This window comes from Leucopleurus acutus (genome assembly GCF_964270905.1).
Source record: "Leucopleurus acutus genome assembly, chromosome: 9".
Taxonomy (NCBI): domain Eukaryota; kingdom Metazoa; phylum Chordata; class Mammalia; order Artiodactyla; family Delphinidae; genus Leucopleurus; species Leucopleurus acutus.
This window is the reverse complement of record NC_139144.1, coordinates 12,113,086-12,140,479: the sequence shown is the minus strand read 5'-3', so window position 1 is coordinate 12,140,479 and position 27,394 is coordinate 12,113,086. Positions and strand designations below refer to the sequence as shown.

General features: G+C 49.9%; 1 pseudogene across 1 annotated transcript; it reads right to left on the bottom strand.

Annotated features, from left to right (window-relative positions):
• Nucleotides 1-11,620: 11,620 nt before the first annotated feature.
• On the bottom strand, nucleotides 11,621-12,538 carry LOC309966290 (tumor susceptibility gene 101 protein-like; annotated as a pseudogene). Its single transcript has one exon. The product of its transcript is annotated as a tumor susceptibility gene 101 protein-like (transcript).
• Between the last annotated feature and the right edge of the window lie 14,856 nt (nucleotides 12,539-27,394).

Genomic DNA, 27,394 nt, shown 5'->3' with positions numbered 1-27,394 from the left:
GAGTATCATTGATTCTAGGCTTTCTCAGCAGATGGGGCTGGGAAACATATGTGTGTATACTTACCTGTGCACTCACACACACACACTCACTCACACACACAACCATCTGTACCTATATTGGGGTAGACATAAGTTCATAGTTATCTATCCAAGTTTTATTCCATACCACATGGTTCACGTTAACCTTCCCTAGATTTTCTGGAACTTCTAACTCCAACAGTGACAAACCTGGTTCTCACCATCCTCTATCCATTTAGTTAAGTTTTCATTTCCAGTATATATGTATGGTGATTTCAGACTTGTAAAATCGTACTCCCATGAGAAATAACTTTGCCAACTAGAGTGCAGTGCTTATATATGTACTGTTCTTTTTGCCTTGAGTCGTATAGACTCCACTCATTTCCAAAGTTACTGAGGTCAGGACCTCTTCCCCACTCCCTTCAGTGAGATTGGTTCATACTTTCATAATCAAGTTAGATTCTATTGTCATATTCTGCATTCCATCCTGGGAAAAACATACCTGAGTTGTGATCCAATATTCGGGACCCACTGTTGTCACTATATACAGCCCTGCCTCCAAATGCCCACAGGGGAATAGACACTGGAATGTGACTGCAGAAAAATCTCCCATTTTTCCAACCGAAATAGCTGAAACAGAGGCAGGAGGGCCCCTATCTCTTTTTTTTTTTTTTTAAACATCTTTATTGGAGTATAATTGCTTTACAATGGTGTGGTAGTTTCTGCTGTATAACAAAGTGAATCAGCTATACGTATACATATATCCCCATATCCCCTCCCTCTTGCGCCTCCCTCCCACCCTCCCTATCCCACCCCTCTAGGTGGTCGCAAAGCACCGAGCTGATCTCCCTGTGCCATGCGGCTGCTTCCCACTAGCTATCTATTTTACATTTGGTAGTGTATATAGGTCCATGCCTCTCTCTCACTTCGTCCCAGCTTACCCTTCCCCCTCCCCATGTCCTCAGTCCCTACCTCTTCTGCTTTCAATATCTTGCATGGATGCGTCTAATTGGTGAAACTGGAACAGGGGCAAAGACGTGTGAGAAATCTAATTTTTTTTTTTGTCCCCAGCCTCTGTGGAAGAGGATGGCTGGCCTGGAAAAAATTGGAATGAATGTGATGTGTCAGTCCCCAATCTCCACCGCAGGGAACCAGTGCAGAGTGGAGACTCCCAGGGTGGAGGACAATTGCAACGATCCAGGTAAGAGGTGAAGTTGGCTGGAATAGGGTGGGGACAGTGGGTGTGGAGTGAGGGGGACAGATTCAAGAGTGGAGGTGTGGGCAAAGCCAGAAAGACAGCTTTTTCGACTGGGAGAGGCATTCTTTCTCTCACCTCTCTGTAAAAACCCACAGTTGGCAGGTATTACAGCCCTTTATTCCCAGGTTCCATCACTTTAGGTACACAGCTCTATACCCAAGATAGGACCCTATGGCTACAGCCAGCACCCTACTCCAGGTTAATTGTGCCGTGACCCCAATTCCAAGACATCTCACACGTATCTTTGTGGTTCATGTTTCGAAGGTGAAACATGTCTTCTGCAACTGAGAACGGATCCTGGGGGTCGGCATCTTTCTATGGTTGCCTGTGTTTCCTTCCTCCCCCGGAAACTTCACTTTTATCCACACCTTTCGTGAGTAAACTGTGCGGTCTTGCAAGTCCTCCCAAGTATCCAACCCCATGTAATTGCTGCACCTGCACTCAAGCTTTGGTTAGGGCTGTTGAGTCTCTCATTCAGGAGGTGTTTTTCAGTCTTGTATTCAAGGATGGAGTTGGGGTAAGGGCAGAAGCGGAATCCCTTTCCTCCCAGGAGGATTCTTAGAAATTTATGGATGTGTGTGGGGAAAGGGTCCACCGAGGTCTCAGCCACACTCATTGCTGACCTGGCTTAGGGAAGCTGATGACCTCCACTGACATGCAGGAGTAAATTATAAGACAATTTGTTAATGTATGTCATTTGTGCAGACCAGAATATTCCCACCCACATGACCCAGTGCCTCCCTTCCAGAAGGTAGACCCATATGGGCACCAGAAGAAAGGGAGGTTCATAGGGGCCTGACTGTCACGCTATCAGGTAAGACAACATGCATCTATTTAATGGGGTCGGTCCAGGGTACTGCCCTGTTGTAAGGGGGACGGCTTTGCCAAGAGGACCAGAGGAGTAAAGGTCTCCCACCTTGCCCGCGCTATGCCTGTGACTTCCCTTGTTCTAAGCTTCCGTGGCACCAGAACGCCCCACCGTAGCCACTCTCACACACACACACACCACACACCCTCTCCTTTCAGATAAGACAAGGTGGTCACAGCCAGGAGTCACCAGGGCTGGTGGTTCAGGCACCAACCACCTACACTGTGCACCTGTCCTGCCGCATATCAGCCGGTGGCCGAGCAATTTACCCCATCTCCCCTCCGCCCCCCTCCCATCCCCTGTGGCTCAGTGCCTTCGTCAACAAAATAGGTCACACGATTGTCATCAGGACCACAAAGTGCTTAGAAGCTCTCCAGGCACATAGCAGGTGCCACATCCATTTTGGCAGAAGTCGTCTGCATCCCGCCGTGTCTTTTGAGGATGACCTGGCACATCTCTGAGACGTGGTGGATTGATTTTGCAGTTTGGTTTTGAGGGCAGCCTTACCTTATTTCAAGTTCTCGTGGGGCTGGTCTATAGCGACCTCCTTTGCTAGTTTTCAAGTCTGTTATTGAAAATGTTGTATTATGTTTCCATTTTTAATTTTTAATACTTACCTTGAATTATCTGGATGTCGTTAATTTCTTCCCCTCCCCGGAGAACCTTTCTATGGATAACCTCCTGAAAGCAGTCACTGGCAGAAACCCTCCCTGGAAGTGGGGACACATGTAGTGAGAACTTGCCCACTGGCCACCATTTCACGGTGACTCCCAGAGCCTAAGACAGGGGCTGGTGCTTCTCTTTGTGTCTGTGACGCTTCTAGTGGTGCTGACCTGGTGTCTCCCCTTCTGGTCTAGATGCCCCACATGGAAGACACTAATGTTTCAACATCACGAACACTAGGGATATTTCCACACTTCCTCATCCACCTGTTCATCCACTCGATAAACACGCATTCCATGACTGCCGTGGGGCAGGATGGCAATGGGTGGGAAGACGGCAATAAGCAAAACAGGCCAACCTCTGCTCCGTGGATTTGACATTTTGATTGGGATAGCCAGACACCAAACAGGCTGAAAGATGCTGTGAAGAAAGACAAAGTGGGGTAGGCTGACAAAGCACAGCAGGTGATGTGGTATTTTATCTTAGTCTCCTCTGGTAGAGCGATGTTGAACATGGGTGAAGGAAGTGAGAAGTGGTCCCGGCTTCCAGAGCAAATAAGAGATCAAAGTCTGTGCGGAAGAAGCCAGTCTGGCATGTTGGGAGGGTGGGAGGCTGGGGGTCGGGCATGTCCTTCCGGGAAAATGGAGAGCAGTGCCACCTGAGGGCAGGGGGGCTGCACCTGGATCTGGTTAGGCCCTTTAACAGACTTTGGGTTTGGGAATGACAAGATCTCATGTGTGTTTAGAAGAAGGAGGCTGGCTCCTGTGCAGAATTAAGAGGTGACAGGCAGAGGGAGGGGAGTTAAGAAGGCATCATGTTGTTTCAGCAGGTGCGCTGGGCCGTGAGATGTGGCATTGTGGGTGAAGTCTAGGTGCGCTGCGTTTGACGTAAATAAAGGTGGTACCAGGTTGCCGTCTCCGCAGCCAGTTACAGAGGTCAGAGTTGAGGTGCCATTTATTGAGATGAGAATGGCTGGAGGCAGCAGGGGTGGGGGGGCTGAAGTCCAAAGCTGGTGGATGCTTACACTTGCGATGCATCTTAGACTTCTGCGTGGAGACTGAGCAGAGGTGTCGAGTCTGAGGAACTTCAAGTGAATGGCGTGCACATGGAGTTGGCCTTGAAACTGCTGGTGTTCAAAGCCACTGGACGGCAGGAGGGTGGACACAGAGAGCAGGAGGTCTGAGGATAGCCCCAGGGCACTCGATTTCAGAGGGCAGTAGGTTAGGAAGAAAGTGAGATGTGAATAATGATGGTGCAGAGGGCGAGCACGGTGGTTTGGGCGGCACTGGGGCTAACGTGGTCATGGCGTCATGTCAAGGGAGCCATGATGGTGGTGCTGTGGGTGATAGGGCTGCTCTAGGCAATGGTCACAGTGCTTCTAGACTCTTCTGTTCCTGGTGTGGGATTGACACTCGAATTGATTCGTCATCTGGTAGCTGCTTTATTATTTATTCTATTATGTCCCCTAGCATGTGAAGAGCCCCTCAAATTGAGTTACACACGAGTCTTTCTCCCAGCTCTCTAATCATCAATTATTCCACACTTGAATGAATTTTAAAATACATGCAATAAGATGCAGTGGCTCGCTACCAGACACTGGGAGACAAGAATTACATTTTTGAGTCTGTTAATGTAGACTCTTAGGGTGGAACATTAGCTTTAATCTTGTCTCCAGATGCCAGATACCTTTCCTTCTACCCCACAGCACACTGCTAATTCTCAAAATTACATCTGTTAAAGCTGAGATGGTATCTATCACAGTTGCTTAGAATGATGAGGAGTTATCCTAATGAAAATAAATATCCTGCCAAGTGTGGTTTGCTCTCTTTGCCGTTTTTTTTTTTTTTTTTTTTGTGGTACGCGGGCCTCTCACTGCTGTGGCCTCTCCCGTTGTGGAGCACAGGCTCTGGACGCGCAGGCTCAGCGGCCATGGCTCACGGGCCCAGCTGCTCCGTGGCATGTAGGATCCTCCCGGACCAGGGCACGAACCAGCGTCCCCTGCATCGGCAGGCGGACTCTCAACCACTGCGCCACCAGGGAAGCCCGGTTTACTCTCTTTGAATGCAGTGCTTGGTTTTTCCCAATTTCACATCCACAGTAGGTACTGGCTGGTTCAGCAGTCCAACATGGCAGGGGAGAAAACAATGTCCACCTTCTGCTTGGCTCTGTTCATCTGGGAGCTCTTTCCAGCAACACCTGTAGTAGCCTCAGTAACTCAGAGTCTGGCATGGAAGTATACTTCTAAGAAGGATTCCAGAAGCCAAGTTCAGTGCCCAGGGTTTGTTTGCAGTGTTGGGGGAGCTGGCTGTCCTGCCTCCACTCCCCCATACTGAGCCCCACCTGCTGACCACAGGGGAATTTGCACTGTCCTGTCCCGTTAGTCCTCCCGGCCTCGGTCTCTGCTCTTCTTGCAGCCAGAGGTTTGCTATTTCACTCACCTCGCTCCTGGTGAAATTTCTGCAGAGCCTGGTGCCCCTGGGATGGTCATGCCTCATCCGTCCCTGGACCCCACCGTGCAGGGAGCTGTTTGTTGGTGGGACCACTGCCTCTCCACACTGAGCCATGCGGGGACTGGTTTTGTGTCTTATTTACCTCCCTGCTTCCAGCATAAGGCTTGGTGTGAGGTCCACGTTCTTGAACTCATAAATGAATGAGGAATGAATGAAAAAGAAATATTCTGAGCTGAGATGGCACTGCCTATCCTGTCCAGGGAAGCCCTAACCCTGTGAAGGCCTCCGAGTCCATGATTCCTGCTCTGTCATGCTCCTGCCCCTGGTCTCCATATGTATCAAACAGGGAGGACAGCCCGGCCTTCCCCATGCCTTCAGGATGCGTGGTGATGCATGCACGTCACCTGGTTCCTGGTAACCTGCTCCAATCTCAGAAGGACCAGCAGAGGAAGGCAGAGCCTTGACCAGATTTACGTGGGGTTGAGAGTATCAGGATTACGTGCAGCCTCAAAGCTCCAGGGAGGATTGCTGGAGCTCTCACAGCAATCCTCGGAGATGTGCTCCTGAGACAACAGAGGGCTCTATTTTAGTGGCAGGAACCTCAAGGTATCTTTTGAGTTGCTGGAGAACAGAAGTCACAGAGCCTCCTGGACGTGCTCATCTGAAGGCTATTTTCAGCAGGAGGAGAACAGAGCATTGCTTGTAGCTGCTTTTAAGCCATGCCAGACAGTTTCCTGGACCTCTGACTTCCCTCAAAGACTATCATCTAGATGTATCTTTCCTTTTACTCCCAAGAGCCTTCCTGGGGGGTCAAGGAGGAGTCTGTGTTGTGGGTGAGACGTGGGTGGGTCGGAGGGCTTCCTGACGGCACAGCCAGTACCGGACAGAGGAATTGCAGGAGGGCTCCACCTTGCTGGCCAGCTCGGCGCACTCATTTGACCGATGGAGACTCGGATGCCCTGAATAAGGAAGAGCCAGGTAACGGAAGGATCTCTCCCTTCCTCAGGAGTCTGGACATCTGCTCCTGCACAATGTGCTGCGTGGCCATGGACTAGCCCCTTCCCCCCTGCCTGTTCAGAGTCCGTTGAGGGCTTAGTACAGAAGGCAAGGACTCTCCTCTTTGGCACTGATCTCTGCAGACACAGGAAAGAGCCCCCGCCTCACAGCATCGCTTCTCCTTGAATCTGTGGTTGAATGATGTCAATGGGGAGAGTGGTTCTCACTGGGTCTTCGGTAGCTGAGACGCAGAAGCCAAGATGGAAACTGGAACATGTCCTCAGATGGGGCGATGACAAAAAAACCTGCTTTCTTTTTATCAAAGGTAGCGTGTCCATTGGTGTGTGGACTTTTTATTTCTGAGGATGAATATCTCTCAGTTTATTTCAATAAGGGCACACTGAACACAGGCTGTGGGTTAGGCACAGGGACACAGGATGAGCAGGATGTAGCCTGTCCTGGAAAAGAGCTCTGGGCTCAGGTTTGGTCTGAGGGCTCCAAAGGGCCACCCCCTCCTGTAACCCCAAATCCAGGCCTCTGGCTGCTGTTGAGTGGGTATGTGACCTTACCCTGGTCAGTCAGACGCTTGAAAATGGAGGCAAAGCTGGGAAAGAAGCATCCTTGGCAGGCATGCATGGAACGGAAGGATGTGACTGCAGTCACTGTCAGGGAGGTAGGTGGTGGTGCCGGGGGCTCAGTGCCATTTGTACTGTCCACAGATCAGCGTGTACAGGGGGCTTCCTGAGGGCTGTTCCGCCCGTGGTCCATGCTTCCGCTCTCCCTTTGCTCCTGGTCATATTCCAATCTGCTAAATAGCTCTTCGATGAATGCCTTTTACTATTTAATCAGTCGGAGTCCGTTTCTGCTGTTCATAATTAGAACCTCAACGTGCTTCGAACTGTCACTCATACAACTTCGCCTCAATTAAGCTCTCTTAAAGCTTTGATGAGAGCCACAGTTGTTCTGGGGGAAACTGGAAAAGTCTGCACACAATTCAGATGCAGGAACTGAGCAGGGGGCTGTGTCCCTCGTTGAGGGAGCATTCAGCTGGTCTCCATGGGTGGCAGTTAGACCCAGAAGAGTGGTCATCTTATAGGCTGTTAGATGTGAAGCAGGAAGAGGAAGGCTTGGGGAATCCTGAAGGGTGGGCTCCTGAGCAGATGTGGGACACGTGTCTGGAGAACTCTCAGAAGTCGTTGGGAACAATTTTGAAGAGAGCAAATATCTCCCAGTTAGGCTAGGGAAAGCTCATGCCATCCTGATTTGATGATTAACACGAGGCTTCATTTTGTGTTATAGTACAGGCTCATGGGACCTTGCTCATACGGGTCAGACATTAAAATACAAGTTTATGCTTTTGGATAACAAAGGAGTTTTCTTATTGTTTATACTTATGATATTTTCCCAGACTTCTGTTTTCATTGGGGATATTTTTTGTAATATTTCCTAATCTGAATCCTTGTCTGGGGCAAGACTTCTGGAAGGTCTGAATGAACAGCTTGGCAAATCCTGTCTCCCACAAGGCATACACAATACTGGACAAAATTGTCAAAAATAATCTCTTAAGGTTTCGGTCAAATTGGCCAAAGTCATACAGCAAGTTGAGAAGCATTTATTCAAGAAAGTCTACTGAAACTCGGTTTAAAAAATAGTGGGAGGGCTTCCCTGGTGGCGCAGTGGTTGAGAGTCCGCCTGCCGATGCAGGGGACATGGGTTCGTGTCCCGGTCCGGGAAGATCCCACATGCCGCGGAGCGGCTGGGCCCGTGAGCCATGGCCGCTGAGCCTGCGCGTCCGGAGCCTGTGCTCCGCAACGGGAGAGGCCCCAGCAGTGAGAGGCCCGCGTACCGCAAAAAAAAAAAAAAAAAATCTCTGATTTAAAACTGATTTAAAAGACAATTTAAAAAACCGATTTAAAAGACAATTACACAAAACAATAATTATAAAGTTGTTCTGTTGGCCTTATATGAATATGTAAAGTTATGACAATAATAGCACAAAAGAGAAGACAAGGAATGGAAATAAACTGGAACAAGGAAATGAAACCAAAGCGTAATATGGATCCACAGGAAGAAATTAAGAGTCGTGGAAAGTTAATCTAAGAGATTCTAAAATGCAATTTCTCCTTCTTCCTTAAAAACTTAAAAAATATAAGATTATTATAGTAACAATAATAATAATTATAATAACACTGTATTGTTAAGTTTATATCATATATAGACATGCTATAGATGACAATAATAGCATAAAATGGGGGAAGGGAATAAAGCAATGATGGGGAAAAGTTTCTATATTTTACTGGAATTAGGCGCTATTAATATGAAGTAAATTGTCGTAAATCAGGATACGTATTGAAATCCATGCAGCAATCATTAAGAAAAGAACTCAAACACTGTAGTAAAAAATTCACTAAAAGAATGAAAATGCACTGTAGGAAAACATATTTAATACAAAAGAAAGTAATAAAGGAGAAAGAATAAAAAAGACATGAGATATATACAAAACAAATAGCAAATGGAATATGTAGATCCAATCATACCAATAATAACATTAAATGCGGATAGACACACCATGCAAAAGACAGAAACCGTCATAGTAGACAAGTTAATAAGAGCCGATTATACGCTGTCTATAAGAGACATGTACTGACATTCAAGGACACAAACAGGTTAAAAATAAAAGTACGGAAAAAAGATATATCATGCAAACAACAACGAGACAGTTGGAGTGGCTGTAGAATTATCAGGCAAAATAGGTCTTGAGACAAAGGGTCATTTTATAATCACATAAGTGAAAATTCATCAGGAAGGCAGAATAGTTATAAATATATACGCACTTAACAACAAAACCCCAAAATATAATAAGTAAAACCCCACAGAATTCAAGGGAAAACAATACACAATTCAGCAACAATATTTGGAGACTTCAGCACCCCCCTCAGTAATGGATAGGGCAGCTAAACAGAAAATCAAGGATGCACAATCAAGAGGATGCAAATCAAGGATGCAAATCAAGATTCGCACAACACCATTGACAAACTTGACCCAGCCGACCTCTGTAGAACACTTCCCCTAACCACAGGAGAACACACTTTCCTCTCAAGCGCACATGGACTCTTCTTGAGGAAAGGCCATGTCTAGGCCATAAAACAATTGGGAAGCAGTTGCAGGACCAGCTGCTGCTTCATGCCAGTGAGGTAAGTCAACAGACCACCGCCAACAAAGTGAGTGTGGAGGTCCCCAAACGTACAAAGATTCTGCAATTTTCCTTCTATACTACTCCTTGGGGTTTCTGAGCTCAGGGAAGACCTAGACCTTCTTTTAAAGGACCTCCAACTACTTAAATCAGATCCACCCATAATAATCTTCCTTTTGATTAAATGTCAATTGACTAATTGACTCTAATTACTTCCACAAGATCCCTTCACAGCAGCAATTACAATGTATTTGATTGAATAACGGAGAGAAGGTGCATGTATGCTACGAAATGGCATTTTCCTCCCTACGTCCTCCAATCACAAGGGACTATCCCTTGCAGTATGCTGTAGCCAGAAAGGTACTGGAAAGGGCATTCTAGGGAACGTAGTATAGGACGTAAGGCATTCAATTAATAACTAAAAATCTACCCACAAAGAAAAGCCTAGACCCAGATGGCTTCATTGTCGAATTCTACCAAACATTTAGACTATAAATACTGCTAATTTTTACAAACTCCTCCAGGAAATAGGAGAGGAGGGAATACTTCCCAACTCATTCTATGAGGCCAGTTATTACTCTGATACCAAAGCCAGACAGAGACATCACAAGAAAAGAAAACTCAGACCAACATCCCTTGGGAATATAGTTACAAAAATCCTCAAAAAATATTGGCAAACCAAATCAAGAAATGTATGAAAAGGATTATACACATGATCAAATGGAGTTCATTCCAGGAATTCAAGGTTGATTTAACAGCCGAAAATCAATTAGCACAGAATACTAACAAGACAAAAACCATGATATAGACAGAAAAAGCATTTGACAAAATCCAACACCCATTTATGATACAAACTCTGGACTACCTAGGAATAGGAAAAAACTTCTTCAGCTAGATACAGGGCATTTATAAAAGACTAATAGCTAGTGTCATCTTTAAATGTGAAAGACTATATATTTTCTTCCTAAGGTCAGAAAAAGGCAAGGACATCCAATCACACTACTTTTATTCAACATTGGAAGTTCTAGCTTGTGCATTAAGGCAATAAAAGGAATAAAAGGCATTAAAATTGCAAAGGAAGAAGTAAAACCGTCTTTATTCACAGATGATATGATCTCAGATATGATCTCAGATCTCAGATGATATGATCTCAGATCTCAGATCTCAGATGATATGATCTCAGATCTCAGATCTCAGGTGATATGATCTCAGATCTCAGAAATCCTAAGTAATCCATACACACACACAAACCGACATGAACTAAAAAACAACTTCAGCAAGATTGCAGGATATAAATCAATATACAACATTCAATTGTATTTCTGCATACTAGCAATAAACAATCTTAAATGAAATTAAGAAAACAATTCCATTTATAATAAATACTTAGGAATAAAATTTTAAAGAAAGTATAAAACATACACCAAAAATTATAAACACTGTTGAGAGAAATTAAGATCAAAATACATGGGGAGATGCTTAAGTTCATGAATTAGAATTGTTAAGCTATTGTTAAGATATTATAAGCAATATTGTTAAGATGACAGTTCTTCCCAAACTGACCTATAGTTTCCACACAATCCTATGACATCCTAGCAGTTTTTCTTGCGGAAGTGAACAAGCAAATGCTCAGAATAGCCAGTCCTGAAAAAGAGAAACAAAATTGGAGGACCTATATATAGGTTTATATAGGAATATAAAAAGAACTCTTACAACTTAGTAAAAATAAAATAAATAGCGCAGCAAATGGGCAAAAATTTGAATAGCTGCTGAAAAGATGCTCAACATCATTAAGGAAATGAAAATATCGACCACGAGATCCAATTACATAACCACTAGTACGGCTAAAAAAAAAACAACAGATAATAACAAGTGTTATAATAACAAGTGACAAGGATGTGGAGAAAGTGAATGCCTCATACTTTTTTTTTTATGCAACAAATTTTATTTAGCATAGTCAGTCCCAACATTCAGCACAAAAAGAGTTTACAGAGGATAGAAAGTGCATTAATAAAAGCCGGTCTTTACCAAAAGAAAACAGAAAATATATTATTGATTCAAAATATTTTACACTTGAATGATAAACTGCAATAACTTATTCTGGGCACCTACTGATGTAAGAGAAAGGAAGAGAAGACAAGGGTGCTTTACAAGAGCTCAATTTCCAGCTGGTATCACAGGAGGCAGCAGAGGTCACTAAGAGTGGCAGCGTTTCTTGCTTCCTGCATTAATGCCCTCAGCTGGAACTGTTTGCAGGACAGAAGACATACATGCTTCAGGAAGACGTCCAAGTCTATTACTCCCCGCCTCAAGGCTTCTCCCAGGTGAAAGATAGTGTCTTCAATAGCATTTTCCTCTGCATACAGATTTAGGATCTGTTTGTATAGTGGGGCTGTGGGAATGATAACTTCATCAATATCATTGTTTTCAGATCGATTTTCCATTTTCTCCAGAGTAGAACTGAGTTCTACATCCTTCTTTCTCAAAAGTTCTATGTTTTTATCAACCTCAGCTACTTCTTGATCTAAACAGGTAACCATCTCTTCCAGTTTCTGGGGACCTTTTTTCAGGTCTTCTTCTGTTCGTTTCAAGGCATTGAGCTCTGCCTGGGCACGATCCATTTCCTCCTTCATCCGCCATCTCAGTTTGTCACTGACTGCTGAGATGAGAGAGGCTCGGACAGTGTGTCCTCGCTGATTGTGCCATCCCTCCTGGGACCAACAATGGTCACAGGAGGCTGGGAAGGGTACTGGGAACCTGTGGTGGCAGGATACTGATCGCCAGGTGGGTAAGGACGGCCTGGGTCACCACTGGGATTGGAAGGGTATCCGGATGGGTATGCAGAAATTCCACCTGGCGTGCCTGGCTCGTAGGAAGTATTTGGTGGCCCTGTTGCCTGGTATGGTGGATAAGGATGCTGAGATAGTAGGATGAGAAAAGACTGGAGGTTCTTCTCCAAACACTACAATCGTGACTTGAATAAGCCCCGAGTCTGACTGTGAGTGTTTCCATTCGTGTAGATAAGGAAGATATACCTTCCCGTTAGCATCCACGTGCTTTCCTGTTTTAATAGTCATTGAACTAGTAGGCTTCACCAAACAGATAGGGGAATATACGGGTATGTGTCCAGCAGCCAGTGGCGTATGGGATTATTTATATGTATACCTCTATAGGGCACAGGAATTGTTCCTGTGAGCTTCATTAGCTCCCTGGAACTGCCATCATTAAAAACATACGAATCGGGCTTCCTTGGTGGCGCAGTGGTTGAGAGTCCGCCTGCCGATGCAGGGTACACGGGTTCGTGCCCCGGTCCGGGAGGATCCCACATGCCGCGGAGCGGCTGGGCCCGTGAGCCGTGGCCGCTGAGCCTGCGCGTCCGGAGCCTGTGCTCCGCAACGGGAGAGGCCGCAACAGTGAGAGGCCCGCGTACCGCAAAAAAAAAAAAAAAAAAGAATCTTTGTGTCACCGATGTACTGCACAGTGAGCCTTCTTAAATGGCTGTTTGCCTGCAAAGGCTGTCTTCATGTCTCCTAGTTCCCACAGCACGACATCTCAGGAAGATCTCATGGCCTGAAGAATCTCTGTAAGTGATTAGGACTCACTCTCTGATGTGAAAATCCCATGGAGTCCACACCGAAACTTCAACCTGATATCCAGTCTGGAGTCCCCTCCCTCCACCCTGCCCTGAGATGTCCCCCAGTACCTGCTCTGGGGAAGGGGGCATGCTTTCCTCTGGCTGGCTTCCTGCAGGGCTCTAGGGTGCCTTTTCTTCCTGGCGTGTTGGGAGCATGGAAAAAGGAGGCAGGCAACTCTCCGTGACTGGTGGACTTGTCCAAGCCACTGGAGGAGGCTTCAACACGACTCCTCACCGGAACCGGGTGCCAATGAGGGAGCGGAGACGGGAGAAGTTTGCATGTTGCTATGAGCACCAGGGTCAGACTGAGGCCCCTGGGGGCTTCCCCAAAGTGGCTATAGATGAGTCGGTCAGGGCATTAACTTTTTATTGGGGTTATTTCTTCAGACCGATATTATTTCAGGGAGGACAAATGCTTTTTGGCTAACTAGTCTGGAGCCCTGAACGTCTAACTGTGCCTAAGGCTCCTGGCACCATCATCTGCTGTGGGATACTTGCAGCCCACGTGGATACGCATGGAGCCCGGGGGCCAGCCGGAGTCACCAGGGCTGGCAGGAGAGACGGGTGCTCTGGGGTCCTGTGGAAAGCCCACCCTCTCACCTCCCACAGTCAGATGGAGGTGAAGGTAGGTGTGTTTGTCTCCTTGTGGGTGTGACGGGAGGACAGAGCCCGTCGGGGACACCGGCTGCCCTGACTGGTGGGAGGGGTGCTGGGATGCATGTGGGGTCCGCGTGGGGAGGGGCTCCTGCTGGGTCCAGCACCATCTGGACAGGGGTCCTGGGATGCCCTCTGGGGCAGTCAGGGTCCACATTTAGCTGAGCGAAGTGGGGTGGGTGTGCCTGTGCCCCTGAAGCTGTCTGGGGTGGGAGGTTACTGGGGCTGCCCTGGGGTCAGCACAGACACCTCGAGGCTGTGTTCCTCGTCCTCTGTCTGAGGCCCGTGCCCCCCCCCCCCCCCGGGAGGGGGTGGAGTTCACAGGCTAAAGAGGGAAAAGAAGAGTGCCAGTGTTTTGTTCTTTGGAACCGAGGGAGGCGGCTGGCTGGAAGTCTCCGTCCTGACACTGGAAAGACCGCCAGGACTGGCCTGGTTTGGGCAAATGCGGGACCTCAGAGCCCTTCTGGCCTCGCCGCCTCCCACCTGCGTCTGGGGCCTCTTGCTCCTCAGCTCTCTGCTATGGCTGGTCCCGCCGCCTCCTGTTCACTGAAGGACTCCTGGAACACAGCCTCACTGCCCCAGCCACACCCAAGGCCAGGCTGCCCTGGGGGCGGCGGGGGAGGGGGAGCGGGACACGGGCCAGGCAGCATTATCCCCATTTCACAGATGGTGAAATGCCCAGGTGGAGCTGGGCTCTAGGCTTCCTCTCCCACCTTGAGGCCCCGGGGGCGAGGAGAGAAGCAGGTGGAGTCGCACAAGCTCACTGGGGCCTCTGTGGACGAGTGAGGGGAGCCGGCAGGCCACGTCTGGCTGTGGTGATGTTTGTAACTAGCAGCTCTGTTATTGCCATCACTGTTGTTGTTGTTTTGAAAGATGGTCTGAGGGATCCCTCGTGACCAGCCCTGCAGCCCGCAGACCCTCTGGGGTAGGGCTGAGAGGGGTTGAAATGCAAAGCTGTGAGAGCCTCTGGTCCGTCCTCCACGAAGCCCCATCACCTGCACAGAGCAGGGCTGCTGAGAAGCCTCCCCCATGGATGAGATCTGAAGTGAATATGTTTTACTTTGAAAAAGCACAGACTATTTCCAGACCGGACATTCTGGCCTATTTGAAAAGTGTTTCAATTACTTTCTGGCTGTGAGAACACCCTGAGCAGTCTCTTGGGTTCTCCTGGATCCCAGAAACTGGCTTCCATCTTCATTATAAAACCCAAGCAACAGGGAAGACCCTGCACTTCCGCTACATAGGTGGAGAATGTCCCTTTAATCCATTTTTGTAGCAGCAAACATAGCTCTCTGGGTCCCCATGACTGGTGGCTTGGCCCTGGGCAGGCCTCAGCCACGCCACTCACCTGGGCCACCTCTTAGCCAAGCAGCATCTGGGTCAGAGGGGCTGGCTCCGTGCCCGATGCTGCCCCCACTTGGGTTTCCTGGAGACAATATTTAACTGAGGATGTCCAAGGTATGCACACATCATGGTAATGCAGGGATGCCCAAAACTTCTGTGTTGGGGGGAAGCCCAGAGATGTGGAGGATTCTTGTTTCACGTGTGGGTGGGAGGAAGGAGAGGAGCCTTGGAGCTGGACCGTGGACGAGCCAATGAAGGGAGGGGGGCTGGGTGAAGAGGCAGAACCAGAAGCCATGGCCCTGCAGGTCCTCGGGCGAAGGCCATGAACTGGGTCTAGCCAGCTGGTCCTCATGGGAGGGCATGTGGTGTCTGGTGACCCTCCGTTCTCTTCTGCTCCCCAGCCACACTGGGCAAGATCTGCCCAGCAAATCAGCCAGGCGTGATGCTAGAGGCACCGGCTGCTTCAGACAGCAGGTGAGCTGCCCACCTGGCCTGGGTGCAGTTGAGACGCTAGCTCTGCCCTGCCCACTCCCGCGGCCTTCTCCTCATTCCACTTTCCCTCAGGCCAACGAGCCGCCTTGTCCCCTGAATGTCAGGAAGTGGTGACCTCGTGCAAGCCTGTGGTTCCCCGTGTTGGTGCTTCACCCACCCGCCCTGTGGGAAGCTTGCTTGGCTGGGGCTACGGGCTGGGTCGGTGTTGAGGGAGGGACCGCCCCCACTCTGTCCAAACCAGCTAGGCAAGCGAGCACTGCGGACCCTCCCTGCTCTGGACGAGCTCAGAGACCTACCCAGCTGGCTTCATCCCGCAGCAGCCAGGGCCCAGCTCCCATACCCAAAGAAGGAGGGCATGGCTCCAGGCACAGACGTCGCCAATGTTCCTTAAGTGGGCTCAATTGATCTTTTTTCACAAAACACTGGAAAATGTAAATAAGGTCACCTGATTTTAAACTGAGGCCGTATGACATTTAATGGCCCCCATCTCTCTCTCTCTCTCTCTCATACACACACACACACACACACACAGACACACACACAGACACACACACACACACACACACGATGGCCATTTCCAACTACTATTACTAAAATGATGATTCATGGCTTGAGAAATATGAACATTTGAATCATAAGCAATTTATGGTTTAAACACAGTCATTGTGGTACGTTTGGTACTCAGCCTCATCGGGGAAAACAAACGTAGCTGCACATTTCATTAGGGACAGCGTGTCTGGAAAAACAGAAGGTTGTCTGTGCCAGAAAATGCTTGTGGAGAAGGCCCTCTCTAACCGTCTCCTGTCTCATCCCTCACTTCACCCACGAGGAGCGCGGTAGCCGCAGCAGGACCCGGCTAACTCGAATGCCTGTGACAACGGCAGAGCGGTTACTGCAACGAGCGCACTAGTGACCGGTGTTAACACCCTCTCCCCACGTCGGAACAGAGGTGGGAATAAGGCTCAGGAAAGCTCCCCTAAGCCCTGCCCACGTGGCGGAGAGACCAGCCTACTCGGCAGGGGTGGGTGGGTGAGCCTTGCTCCCAAACCACGAGTGCCCAGAAGAGCTGGAATTGGCCGTCTGGAGAGTTAGGCCACTGCCTCTCCCTTCTGTCCACAGGACAGAACCTCCCACCTAAAAACAGGCCCAGTCGGGGGTGGTGGGGTGAGGGCTCTGCATGGGTGCATTTGCACTAAATCAGGGAAATAGCAGCTGCGTCTTGTGTGTCAGCCACATCTGCACCACCAACATGTGGTTCGCTGAGAGGGGCTCCTCCTCAAAGGACCCTGCCCACGATGGGAAGGGTCAAAGGCAAGGCCAGTGGATGGACCGCAAACCGCGTTATTGACTGGCCTTCAGGGGAGAAGCACGTTTCTGGAGATGGCTGAGAATCTTTACGTGTTTATTCTTTTTTAAAAAAATTATTTATTTATTTATTTTTGGCTGCATTGGGTCTTCGTTGCTGCGTGCAGGCTTTCTCTAGTTGCCGCGAGCGGGGGCTACTCTTCGTTGCAGTGCACGGGCGTCTCATTGCGGTGGCTTCTCTTTGTTGCGGAGCACGAGCTCTAGGCCCCAGGGCTTTAGTAGTTGCGGCACACGGGCTTAGTTGCTTCGCGGCATGTGGCATCTTCCCAGACTGGGGATCGAACCTGTGTCCTCTGCATTGGCAGGCGGATTCTCAACCACTGCACCACCAGGGAAACCACACACGCTTTTTCTTTTTAAAATAACTTTTCTCTTTTTTCGTAATCATTTAAAGTTATCTCAAAGGAGAAGCTCCTGGGAACTGTATTCAATATCTTATAATAACCTATAATGGAAAAGAATCTGAAAAAGGATATCTATATGTAGAACTGAATCCCTTTTCCTGTACACCTGAAACTAACACAACATTGTAAGTCAACTATACTTCGATAAAAAAGAAGCTCCCTCATTAATTTTCATATTAAAAAGTTTCCTCACAATCTCATTATTTAGTTTCTCAGATAAATTTTAGAATCTATTGTTTAGTTCAAACAAAGGCCATTGGGATGAAATTGCATTAAATCTCTATACTGGTTTAGACAGAATGGGTATTTTGGGGGTAGTTTTCTCACCCAGACATACAACCCTATGACACAGGCTGCAGTGTTAAAACAGGGTATTTGGGGAGAACTTTGAGACTTTAATGAAGATTTGAAAGTGAGAGACATGTTTCATCACAGAAAGCAACACTTCTCTATTTTATTTTTAATCAAAATGGAATTTAAATTTCTTCATTCATGATGAGTTTTCAGCTTGTTCTTGCTCTTGTCATTTATTTAAAGCTTTTTTTAAAACAAAGCATTTTTTTTCTTTTTTTTTTTTGCGGTACACGGGCCTCTCACTGCTGTGGCCTCTCCCGTTGCGGAGCACAGGCTCTGGACGCGCAGGCTCAGTGGCCATGGCTCACGGGCCCAGCCGCTCCGCGGCATGTGGGATCTTCCTGGAACGGGGCACGAACACGTGTCCTCTGCATCGGCAGGTGGGGTCTCAACCACTGCGCCACCAGGGAAGCCCCCCAAAAAGCATTTTTGAATCTTCCATTTCTTAGAAGAAGGTGTCAGCTCCATTTTAGTTGCTTTTATGTTCTGTGGCGATTGGAAGACAGACAGTGAGATAGGATAGGGAGGGCAGCTATCAGGCTCTGCTTTTGGGTTAAAACCCCCAAATGCACCAGGGTGGGGTCTGGGGGTGGAGACGTAGCTGCAGCCCTGGGAGGCGCACAGGATGTCATGGCGAGTCTGGGGGGTCAGTGCCCAGCACCTGGACAGCACGTGTGGCAGGACCAACTGGGAGGCCAGGACGTGTTGAAGAAATGCAGACGTGGGCACCACGTGTGTCTTCAAGGGACAGCCGCGGTGAGGGGCATGTGATGGGACTTCTGCAGACTGAAAAGATAGAGCAGCATTGCCAGTTTCCATCTAAAGAGTAAAAGTCCTCCCATTGGAGGCGGAAGGTGGAGTGGGCACCCCTCCCACTGGGAGCACAGGTGAAGAGGCCGTACTCTGCTCTCTGACCCGGTGGGGATGCTGGGACTCTGGGCTCTGTGGCCATGGGTCCTCTCGGCTCTGCACGGCTCGGCTGGTGGCTGCACCAGGACACCTGGCAGAAGTGGAAAAATGCTGGTTACCCTCCCATCGCCTGCATCTGTTTCCTGCATCTGCTTCCCAGCCCCGCGAAGCCTCTGCCCGCCCTTCTCTCCCCTCCCTCCCCTCCAGCACCTTCTCTTCCATGGCTCTGGGGACACCCTGCTCCACTCTGCAGCTTGGGGCTCAGAATAGCTGCCACTCCAGATGGCAGGTGCGTCTGGCTCGGCGTCCCTCCATCCTCTCCTCCAAACCTTCCTTCCTTCCCAGATCACCGAGTTGCAGCCTCGTGCAGGCAGCCAGCAGGCTGGGAGCTGTGCCACTTTGCTGGCCCTCCCTTCCCACCCGGGTCTCCGTCCTCAGCAAACCCAGCGCGTCTTAGCCTCTCTGTCTTCCAGCCCTTCGTGCCGCAGCCAGAGGGGTTTCCTGGAACTCAGCGTTGACCGTGTCCCTGTCAGTCCTCATTCCTTTGTTTACTCTCTGCTCCTGATCGGGCTCTCTATCATTGTTTTTGCTCAGTGTGGGATGAGAGGAGATGAGGGTAGCCGTCTCCTGTTTAAAAACGATAAAAGATAAGACAAGAACAGGGTGGGAAGTCTTCCGGCAAACGTGCACGGGCGCGTGCCGGGCGACGTGCATTTCCACGATTCTTTCACTATATCAAAATAGGCACTGTTATCCCTGTCGCTTTTCAGAGGTCCAAAGCTCAGAGAATCTGAACACTGGCCTGGGACTAACTCAACGCTAGTGTTTGCACTTTTTCTGATCTGAGTACAGGCCTGTTTCTGGAACAACAGAAACCGTACAGGGAAGAGACAGAAATAAGTTGAAAATAGAATGAGCAGGCGAAGCCATTTTGCTCTTAGCTAAGACGTTCTAGAAGGATTCTGACCACACATTACTCAGCACGCGCCCGCCGGGGCGAGGCGCTGCCTCACACAAGACAAGGAACGGCATGGTCCCTATAAAGCAACCCCATAAAAAGACCAGCACATACCAGCAAGGTCAGCTGAGCACACAGACGGATTCTTGTGAGGTTTCAGCGTCAGAGGCTGTGCATCCAGCTTGGCACACGAAATATTCAGGACTCACTAAATGCAAAGACATTTCTCAGTTTGCTTTTGATTTAGTATCCCTGGGGTGGAATCCTGTCTTGTTGATTCTTGCCTCCTTTGGTGTGATCTTCATTGGGTAAAATTGTCAAGAGGGTTAGAAAACAGGAAAAGGCCAGATAGATGCTTGTGACTGAGGGCAGACCTCTCACAGAATTGTGGGACTCCAGCGGGACCTGGGGCACGTGGCTGAGGAAGGGACAGCTCAGAAAGCCAGGTAGGGGCTGGTGATTGCCCAGGGCCGAGTCGGGACCACCACCCAGGATCGTGCTGTCCGAGAGCGGTTATCTACCGCACTCAGCTACCTCCTGCGCTTTCCTTAATAGTGTTGCTTAAATACAAGAAGGTCTGCATTTTTATGTGTAAATTACTTTGCTGAGTTGCTTGCAAACTCAGACTGCAGCTTACACGTTTGTCAGGCCTCACAGCACCTACCTGGGCGGGTAGATGTCCTCAGAGAATGCCTGCCAGTGTGATTTGGCCTAATTTTTGAAAATGTAAGTAGTGGAAAAAGCAGAACGTTGACGTTTCAGATCGTTGTGATCATGGATATGCAGAGATGGAAACGAGATATTGCCTAGTTATACTCCCCTGTCTTATTTCTTAATTCTTTTCCAAACCATTCTTTGGAGCATCGTGATTTTGAAGAGTGATCTGTTGTTCGTCCGTGAAACGGGCATAAATGTGTTTATTTCAAAAGTCGGGACCCGATGAGACAGCAGGTAGGATCATTCTGAAAGTGACCATGGACAGTAGAAATCTTTGCTGACTTGTAATCAGTATGCTAGATATACTGAAATGAGACAGAGGGAGAGAGTTCCAGAATTATCTATCCTTCCTTAAGCTCCTACTTACTGCTTCCACTCAGTCACTCCACTTTATCTGCCACACCAGCGACGCAGCACTTAGCTGGGGACCCAACCTCTATGAGCACAGCTGCAGGTCCGGGGGCCTGTGCAATTTGCTACAGTGACCCCAGAATGATGGGCGTCTGACCCCGTCAAGTCCTTGCTGGAATACTGCCTTCTCCACGTCACTGAGTGGCCCCTGAAATTGCACCCGTGCCAGTAGCCCCACCCTACGCCTCCCGTCCTCACCCCTTGTTCTTTTCTCCTTAGTGCTTATGAAGCACCCTCAGGGCACTCTGTGAGTCACCTATGCATTAAGTTCGGTACCTGCTGTCTGTTTACCCTGCTTGTGGGTTAGCTCCATGGGCCAGAAGTGACACGTGGTAGGAGCTCAGTAAATACCTGTTGATAACCGTGTGAAGTCCTGCCAGGGAGGAAGGAGTGAAGCCGTGGTGCCAAGAGAACCAACAGGACCCTGTGCTGTACCAGCCTCTCACTGAGTTACCTCCTGAATGCCTGCATCTGAGCTGTGAGGAGAGCCTGTGTTTCCTCTTGGCACCTCCGTTTTGTGGTGGACAAGGCAGATAGGTCTCTAGTGCTGACAGAGGAGGGTGGCCCGAGAAGGGACAGAGACACGAAGGAAGGAGAGGCAGGTGCTGCAAGACTCCGTATGGGTCCAAGGGGCCCAGGGCTCACCCAAGGACAGCCTTCCCAGGAGAAGGTGCAGGAAGCAAGGTGTTCTGGAAGCTGTGCAGGCAGAGACTGGAGGTGTCCAGAGCTGTGGTCACTGGCTAAGACCTCTTCTCTCCTGGGAGAGTCCAACCACACCCTTCCCAGGCCCCCAGATGGTCCCCCACTCCTGTCTGACAGCCTCTCCAGGGGTGGATCGCAGTCAGCTGTGTGTTGCCAAGGCGTCTTGTCCGTGCTCATCTCAGCCCTGATCGTCGGGCAACAAGCTGGACGGCTTCTCCCTGACCCTCCCGCCTCTGTGCTGGCGGGCGAGCATCAATGTCTCTCACCCCAGTCACTTCATCTATAAAATGGAGGACAATGCCTGTCCCACATGTGCCCTGGCTTCCAGTGAGGATCAGAGAGACTAATGGAAATGTTGTGGGTCAAACTGTGTCCCCCAGGTTCACAGGTTGAAGTCTAACCCCCAGGACCTCAGAATGGGACTCTTCAAAGGTCAGGTCTTTAAAAAGGTAATTAAGTTAAAATGGGGTCATTAAGGTGGGCCCTAATTGAATATGACAGGCATCCTCATAAGAAGAAAGGTCAGGACACAGACACGCACAGAGACACTCCGAGGAGGACACGGGGAGAGGACGGTCCTCTACACACCGAGGAGAGAGGCTCCGGGAGAAAGCAGCCCTGCCGACACTTTCAGCTTAGACTTGCCGTGTACCGGACTGTAAGATGAGAAATGTCTGTTGTTTAAGCTGCCCGTTCTGAGGTCAATTGAAAGACTGACCAAGCAAGCAAGGCTCCTAGCCAAGACCCAAAGCTACCCCATGGTGGACAGAGGACCACAAGGGCTCCTCCACCACAGTGACCAGCTCCACACGCAGCCAGGGAGGTCAGCGTTCCAGCTGTGCTTTGAATGCCCGACCACACCATGGGCCAAGATGGCCTATGTACAATTCCAGACGCTGTACACAGAGACTCCGGGCAGCCCCGCCCCCAGCATGGTGATACTCCCAGCCCCTACACTTGGACCCAAGATCAGTGCAACTCTTTCCAGCTCCTGAGGACTCCTGGGAAACCATGACGGTAGATGTCATTCTACCGGCACCCTCACGCTGCACGACTCCCTACCCCAGTCCCCACCACGCTGCCCATCTCTGTTCTCCTGCAGCTGCAGATGTGGTCGCCTCATCCCCGACCGAGGCCCCAGTCAATGCTCAAAGACTACAGGAGACACCGCTGTGGGATATCCTTAGAGCGTTGACCTCGTCCCCCCATGGGGGAACCAGCCCGGCCCCGCCACTTTCACTGATGCATTCCCTGCGATGCTGGGCAAACTTGCGGCCCATCAGCTCCCGAGCTGGGCTGCATGCTCTCGGCATATCTGCATGTGTCACCCAGCACGTGAGAAGCCACTGAAGCTTGGATGCTGTGGCCATCTGGGACCTTCACAGTCACGAATTCTGCTTCAGCGTACTTCTTCTGAGTCTGTGAGGGTCCTCGTGACACTCCCTGAGGAGATGCCCTGCAGCCCTGGCTGAGCGCAACGGCCTGCAGCGTGAGAGGGGCTTGTGGTGGAGGAAGGTCAGGGTTCCTACCAGCCTGGGCACCAGAGGTCACGCTTGTCCCTCAAAAGCACCCCAGCACATTCCAGGGCCGTCCTCTTACTGGTCACATCGCTGTGCGTGCCAGGATTGAATGTCCTATAACCAAGCCCCCCCACACGTAGTAGCTTCAAGTAGTGATAGTTTATTCTTTTTCAAGATCACTTGTCACAGTCAGCCCATCCCTGCACCCCCGTGGGCGCCACTCAGGAACCCAGGCCTGAGACTGTCAGCGTTCAGCCTCACAGGGACAGTGATTGGCCAGCAATGGCCTCATGACCTGCTTGGGGCCAAAGAGCGTGAGGAGCAGTGGGGAAATTTCCTTGTTTCGAAGGGACAGCAGCAAAGATAGCCTGTGTGTCCCCTGCAGGACAAGGGCAGGGAGCCGGCCCTGCTGTGCTGCCAGCAACCTTGCTGTGAACCAGTCTCAGGTGGAGCTCACCCCGGGGCCGCAGTGGTAAGTGACAGAGGTGGGCCCCCGCTGGTCCCCCTGGGACCCCACACCAGTGATTTCTAGCCTGGGAGCCCGTCCCTGTCCTCAGGCTTTCCGCCCGTTGGGGCAGGTTGTGTAGTTTGCAGCTCTGCCACCCGGACAAGAGGCAGGGGGTTGAGATCACCCCTCTGGCCACCTTGGGGGCAGGACTGGAGCTAGGGAGGCTGGGAGGCCACAGCCGGGAGTGGAGCCTGACGGTGGTGGTGCAGAGAGGTCAGGGGGCGGGGGTGGGCACGTGGGGCAGGCAGCGGTGGCATGCAGGGCTGAGAGCTCGATGGGGGTGTCTGAGAGCCATGCTGGCGGAGGGACACGTCAGGAGGCCAGGCGGTGGGGATGGGGAGAGACGGGCCAGACACAAGGCACCCCAGAGAACAGCACACGTGGGAGTCGCGGCCCAGAGGTACCAGCAGGGCCCTCCCCCTCCCCCCAGCCAAGCGTCATGTGACCACTCGCTCTCATTTCACAGAGTCAGGTCCGGTCAACACTTGCCAGGCCTGGGAGCAGACGCTGCACTGCTGCGACAAAAAAAAAGAAGAAATCAAGGCATTGAGTCATTCCCTCTTTTTCAGATTTTGGAGAAATTCACAAAGTTAGGAACGTGTATTTCATGAAGGTTTGGTGATCGATGAATTCCCACCGTGCACCTCGTGCGTTTCTAGGCGCCCGAGGAGCACGGGGGCGTCTCAGCGTGTGTCTCTGACGTTTAAAATATCTTTTGGCTCCGGTCTTTTTCTTTCTCTCCTCAGAGAACTTCCCACCGAGAAACAAGGGGTCGCTTCATTTCTGGTCACGCAAGCCACCAAAAAGGAGGTGGCCCTGGGTATCGGATCAGGGACATCACGGGCGGGGAGCTAACACGTGTCCTATCACACGTGTCTGTAGGTGCTGACCTGGCCACCTGGCGGCACGTCGGAATGTGGCACCCTGTCCCTGAGTGCACACGCACGTGTACGCACATGCACCCATGTCATGTGCCAACGCACACATGAACTCACATGTGCACACACGCACACGTGAACACACACACAGACGCACACCGCACCCTTCAGACTCCCCAGTGGCCCGTGTGCTGGGACCTTCGGCTGAGGGGCTGTGCCTATGACCTCTGGGGAAAGGGTGCTTTCCTGAATCATGCTGCCCACATCTCATCATGCTGATTTCTTTGACGCTCCATTTTAAACAAATTCTGAGATTTCAAAATGCATGCGGTCTTGACCTTTACGGAGACTCGGACGCAGAGGGCTCTCCAGCTCCTCAGAGGGTTGTATGAGGTACTCCCAGCCTAGGGGCCACAGCTCCTGCCTCTGGGGCCTGGGGCTTCCGCGTCTGCACCCCACGGGACTGTAGCTCCGCCCACTCAGCCCTGCACACGCAGCCTCTTCCCCCCTCCCCCCCGGAAGCCTCCTCCCTGCACGGCTTCACGCACGAGTGTGCACCCTGTGCCCGCTGCCCCTGCTGTTCCACAGACCCGGTTACATCGCTGCGTCTCAGGACCGGGCCACCCACTATCCGTGTGGTCAACAGGGAAAGCCGGTGATGGCCAAGATGGGGCTGTCCCAGGAGAGCAGGTGGAGGGGCAGCCGCTGAGGTGTCCCCAGAGCCCCGCCCTGGGGCTTGAGTTCAGCTGACCCCATGCTGCGCACATATCCTCCTTTATATCTGCTGGCAGAACAACGAATAAATGCAAACCACTTCCAACCCCTCCCCAGCAGATACCGGCCGTTAGTGTGTGACGGAGCAGGGACGGGTGCTCATGGTGTGGGCTGGAGCGCGTGCACTCCAGGCAGGGACCCTGTGCAGGGCATGGTGCACGTGGCTGTGGTGTGGATCCTGGGGACGTGGGGGACGCCCTCACTGAGCATGGGGACGTGGGGGTCACCACGGGCTATGGGGGGTCCACATATGCTCTTCATCCAGGCCTCACCGCCGGGTGAGAAGGACATCACGACTGCATCCCAGAGGCAGAAAATTGAGGCCCCGCCCAGGCCACACAGGGAGAGACAGACGTGGGTCAAGTCCTGGTCACCTTCCTAAACTGGGTGCAGGCTGCCGGTCGTGACCTCCATGCGTGCAGCTGGCACTGCCCTGGAGCCTGGAGACAGATCGCATGACCCCCACCCCTTTCAGTCTCAGGGGCGGCTCTGGGCACTGGTGCCACCGGCTACGGAGCGAGGCTGGGGGCTGGAGTGCTTCGAAAGGCCACGCTCAGGTGTCTTGTCTTCGTTGTTAATTTCTATAGCAACAGAGACAGCTCCAAAAAATTAAACATCGTAATCCAACCTAATTGGTGAAGCCATTCTATGGCTTCAGGAATTTTTTTAGTTTCTTGTTGTTTATTATTCCTGTAGGTCCTTAATTACCCTGAGCTGCTGACACCAGCTAAGAGAATCCCCAATAACATAATTAACCTCCCCTTTCCGTGGACGTGGTCAGGAACAGTCCAGATTTCCTAGCTAGATAATAAAATGAGTCTCCTTCGGGGCTAACCCCAAAGCAGGGAGGGTGGGGAACACTGGAGTGTGGACCTCGGCGTGCTGCTGACCTGCAGCCATCTCTTCTTTTATGGTGTGTGAGCTGCCCTCATGCCCCTTCCAGGTTCTCCTGGTTACGTCACCCATCCCTCCCCCCATGGAGCTCGCCAGTATCCTGGATTTTGTCTTAATCGTTCCTTTTTATGCTGTACTGTTTATAGCCCGTATTTGAGTCCCTGGGCAGCATGTTGTGCAACTGTGTCTGCTTTTAACCTGCGATGGACAGTCTCTTGCTGTACTTCTTGGGAGGTTTGATTCTTTCACACATCTTATGCTTCTTGGACCCTCCAAGCTGATGTGATAGCAGCTGTTGGTTCGGTTCCCTGTGGGGGCAGTTATCCAGGCATGAAGATGGGCCACTGATCCCAGACTAAGACCTGAAGCCAGCGGCCCCCAACCCGCGGGGGACCATATGCATGAGAAACAACCTTGTCGAAGGCCATGGAGATTTTCTTTTATGGCTGCGTATCATAACTAGATGAAACTGACTGATTACATATCAATTGAAAACAGTTGAAAACAACAACAAAAAAATCAAATCCAAGAGAACAACTTATGATTATCTTATAGGAGATAGGAGAAATTATAGGAGAAGACATTTTCTGTTTGATGAAAAAAAGGAAAAAATATATAATAAATACTTAAGGTATTTATATTTAATGAATCCAGATACTTGCCTATGTGATGTTTTTCAAAATCTGGAGTTTGAAAATTAATAAAAACTAACAAAAGTAAGCTAATTAAATGTTTCAATAATGATACTCAAGACAGCTGTTGAAATATATATTGATATACAAAAATCACACACAGTTTTATAAGGACTAGAACATGTTAAAAATAGTTATTCTGCAACAGAAGTAGAGAAAAGATGCAGCACCATGAACAATTTCATGTCAAAAGGAAAATTCTTCTGTTCGTGGGTATAAGTCACCGAGTATCACGTTAATGAGGAAATTGGTGAACGCTGGATAAAGGTTCCCAGGTCAAACTGTGCCATTATTTAGCTTGTAACAGCTGCATCAAACAAAATACTGAACAAACCCTTTCTTTAGAAAATTAGAAACCGCAATGAGATACCACCTCGCTCCATTAGAATGGCTGCTATCAAAAAACAGTGCACCGTTGGTAAAAATGTAAAACGGGGCAGTCACTGTGGAAAGCAGTGTAGCGGTTACTCAAAAAATTAAAGATAGAATTACCATATGATCCAGGGATCCCACTTCTGGGTCTATACCCCAAAGAATGGAAGCATAGTCTTGAAGAGTATTCTTAATACCCAAAGATGCAACAACCCAGGTGTCCATCAAAGAATAAATAGATAAATAAAATGTGGTCTATGTATACAATGCAGTATTATTCAACTATAAAAAAGGAGGGAAATTCTGACACATGCTACAACGTGGATGAACCTTGAGGACGTTATGTTAAGTGAAATAAGCCAGTCA